This window comes from Equus przewalskii, chromosome 19, assembly GCF_037783145.1.
Source record: "Equus przewalskii isolate Varuska chromosome 19, EquPr2, whole genome shotgun sequence".
Lineage (NCBI taxonomy): Eukaryota > Metazoa > Chordata > Mammalia > Perissodactyla > Equidae > Equus > Equus przewalskii.
The window spans coordinates 41,090,300-41,094,514 of NC_091849.1; positions in this window are offsets into that span (position 1 = coordinate 41,090,300).

Here is a 4,215-nt window from a genome sequence, read left to right on the forward strand (position 1 = left end):
GAACCAAGGGCTCTCTCTGTGAGGCCTTCCGTGGCACAGGATCGGGGGGAGATTGGGGTGCAGTGGTCTTCCGGGGAGCCCTCCCAGGCCAGGCTTGGTGAAGCTACCGTGGCTTCTCAGGGTGTAGACCCATGACTATGATGTCACATGGGATTTGGAGGCATGGCTGGCACCTTGAGCTCATTTCTTTTGGGACCTTGAAGGACTGAGACAGGAGGGCCTCATGCCCTCATGTCCCCACCCTGAAACCTCCTTTCCCCCATATGCTGCTCAGGCAAACATACCCCTCCCCCACTTCTCCTACCCAAGATATGAATGATCCTTTCCCCCTTAGTATTACCATCACCGCCCTCAAAACCCGGTCCATAACCAGTTGCAATATGTCAACCTAATTTGAACCTGATTCAAATAAGCCGAAAGGAAGATATATTTGTGATACAATTGAAAATTTGGACACTGACTGGATATTTGTTGATTTAAAGACAATTTTTTAATAATGCTCTTTTTTTAGAACAGTTTTAGATTTATAGCAAAATTAAGAAAATAGTGCAGAAAGTTCCCACATACCATCCCTCCCCACCCAGTTTCCCCTATTATTAATATCTTCCATTTGTATAGATACATTTGACACAATTAATGAACCAATTTTGATACATTATTGTTAACTAAAGGCCATAGTTTACTGAAATTTCCTTAGTTTTTACTTAGTACCCTTTTTCTGCGCCAGGATCCCCTCCAGGATCCCACATTACATTTAGTTATCCTGTCTCTTCAGGCTCTTCTCGGCTGGGACAGTTTCTTAGACTTTCCTTATTTTCGATGACCTTGGCAGTTTCGAGAAGTACCGGTCAGATATTTTGTAGAACGTCCCTCTATTGGAATTTGATGTTTTTCTCATGGTTAGACTGGGGTTTGGGGTTTGGGAGAGGAAGATCACAGAGGTAAAGAGCCATTCTCATCACATCCTGTCAGGGGTGCATAGTATCGGCATGATGTGTGACTGTTGACATTGACCTTGATCACCGGCCTGAGGTGGTGGTGGTCAGGTTCTCCACTGTAGTTACTCTTTCCCTCACTTTCCATCTTCTTTGGAAGGAAGTCACTATGGCCAGGCCACACTGAAGGGGTGGAAGCTATGCTGCCCGTTCCCCATTGAGGGCGGAGTATCTACATAAGTTATTTAGAATTCTTCTGCACGAGAGGTTTCTCTCTTCTCCCTCATTTATTTATTTATTCAATTATTTATACCAGCATGAACTCTGGGATATTTATTTTATACTTTGGGTAATAATCCCATACTACCATATTTATTTTGTTGCTCAGTTGTTCTAACTTTGGCCAGTGGAGCTATGTCAGTTGGCTCGTGTGTCCCTTTGACATAACCCCACCAGTGTGGGATTTTTGTTTTCCCTTTGTTTAGCACTTCCATACTTTCTGGCCCTGTAAGACACTCCAAGTTCATCTGGCATATTTCCTGCCCAGTCCTGGAGTCAGCCATTTCTCCAAGGAGCCCTGGTTTGTTTTCCTGGAGAATGGTTCTGGAAGCCTAGATCTGGGTGCTGGGTATGCTCCTTGCTAGTGGGGTTAAAGATTTAATTTTAACTTTTTACATGATAATGGTATTGAAGTTATTTTTTAAAAGAGTCTTTATCTTTTTTTGATACCTATGGAATATTTATGGCTGAAATGATATGTCTGCAATTTGCTTCAAAATAATATGGGGAGAGGGGCTGGCCCCGTGGCCGAGTGGTTAAGTCTGTCCGCTGCAGGCGGCCCAGTGTTTCGTTGGTTCGAATCCTGGGCACGGACATGGCACTGCTCATCAAACTACGCTGAGGCAGCGTCCCACATGCTACAACTAAAAAAGGACCCACAACGAAGAATATACAACTATGTACTGGGGGGCTTTGGGGAGAAAAAGGAAAAAATAAAATCTTTAAAAAAAAAAAATAATAATAATATGGGGAGAGATGGGACAAGATTGGCCATGCATTGCGCATTGTTGAGGCTGGGTGATGGAATACACGGGGGCTCTTTATAGTGTTCCGTCTACTTAGTATATGTTTGAAATGTCTGCAGTAAAAATTTTAAAATAATAAATCAAAACTCAGTCCCAATCACCTCCTCTAGAAGCCCTTCTTGGTGACACTCTCTGGCCTGGCGTCTGCCCCTTCCTCCTGCTGGGTGTTTCCATCCTTTCCGCGCTGGAGCGCTGCTCTATAGGTGTCCTGGCCTCAGCTCACTACCTGCCTGAGGACGGGGTCTCTCCTTGGAGCGGTGCACCACTGCAGGAGTCTGCAGGGGCTCCGCACCAGAGAGGGAGAGCAGCTCCCCCTAGCCGTGCCCGGGTGCTGCGGTGTGGCAGGCCCCATGCCAGGCACCTTCACAGGTACAGTCCCAGCAAGTGGGCATCATTCTTACTCTGAGTTTATGGATGAGGAAACTGAGGCTAAGAGAACCATTGAGTGCCCCTGACTGGGCAGCTTCCGGCCCTTCTGAGCCCACCCTAGGGAGAAGGGATCCAGGGTGCTAAATGTCTCCATCTGCCCTTCCACACCCACTCTCCAACCTTCTCCCCCTGCCTGTGCACCCAGAGCCTGACCCTCTGGACTGCATCACTCAGCTCTCCATCCTCTGGCTCCCCGTTGGGTTTGGCCAGTGCAGGCACCGGCAGAGGGCCAGAGGGTGGAAGAGAGAAGTGGGGGTGTCGGCATCTGCATTCACATCCCTCATTGATTCCCTGCACTAGATGCTCCTCAGCCCTCCAGAGTGGAACCCTGTTGACACACCTGGTCCCACTGAAGAAGGCTGGACGCTCAGCTGAGGGTCACTAAAAGACCGAATGCACCGCACTGGCCCCCGTGCACGGAGGAGACAAGAAGGGTCCAGAGCCCAGGCTTGGAGCAGGGGGATCTTTGGTTTAGGGCTGAGGCCTTTTAATTAAATAAATGTGCTGGGGATTTTCTTCCCTTTTCTACGTTGCTGCCCCCAGGGATCCTTCTGTCACTAAACCTCTGTATATTCCCCTTTCTCCCTCTCTCTGCCCCATTTCCAATCTCTGTCTGCTCAAGCATCTGTCTCAGCCTTTGTCATTTTGGCCTCTCAGTATCAGCCCTTTTCTTAGTGTCTTTGTGGACTTCCCTGCCTCTGGTGGCCTCATCTGTCTGTCTGTCTGTCTCTCCCTCCGTGCCCGGCTCCACCTCTTCGGCTCTGCTTCTATCTGCTCCATCTCTGTCTACCAGTGTCTTCTCCTTCTTAATCTCTCTGTTCCCACCCTTCTGCCCCTATTTTGTTCTGTCTGTTTCTGCCCCTCTCGCTGTCTCTCTTGTCCCTCAGGCCTGCCTCTGCCCAGGGGTCTCTTCCTGGCCTGAACAGAAGAGGCTGGATCAGGCAGGATCCCAAAGGATTCACCCCCAGTTGGTTCAAATGACGAGACTTAAAGAAAGGGGTCTTCCATTTAAGAGTTAAGAGGAGGAGCTGAGAATGTTGAGGCATGGAGACTACAGCATGGGAGGCCATTACCACCCCAGGTCTGGGGTCAGGGAGGAAAAAAGTGCCGGATGAGTCCAGTGCAGGCTGCAGTCCTGGAGGAGGGGCTGCCCGGCAGGAGCTGAGTCCTGGAGAGATGCAGCCACACCAGAGACCTGGGGCTGGGTCTCTCCTCCCTCTCCCAGAGCCCTGCTGGCTGCTCCCATTGGCCGAAACCAGCAGGAGGCCAGAGGGCTCGGCCTCCCTGGCACAGAGCAGAGAAGGTGGGGAGTAGGCCTGGCTGGGGTGAGGCACAAACAGGATAGCCAGCATATTGGGCGCCCTCCAGAGTCCTGGCTGAGCAAACCGTTGGGTCACCAACCTCCAGAGTAGGCTCCTCGGCCCCTGCGAAGCCCTCCATAGACCCCGTGTCTGAGGAGCTGAGGTGGAGGCCTTGGCCCTGCTCTTTACTGGCAAGGCCATACATCCCTCAAAGTTCAAGCGAGGGGATGCTGTGACCATCTGTCCCCCTGCTCCCAGGCAATCCCTGCTAGTGTATCAGTTAGAGTTAGGATTTTGCAAGTGTCAGAAAGTCCAAGATAACAGTTGCTTGTAAAAGATAAAAGTTAATTTCTCTGACACCTACAGAAATCCCATATATAGGAAGCTCGGAGTCAGGTGGGTGGGTTCACAAGATCATTAGAAATCCAGGCTCCTTCTGTTCTCTTCTTCTGTCTTCCTTAATAC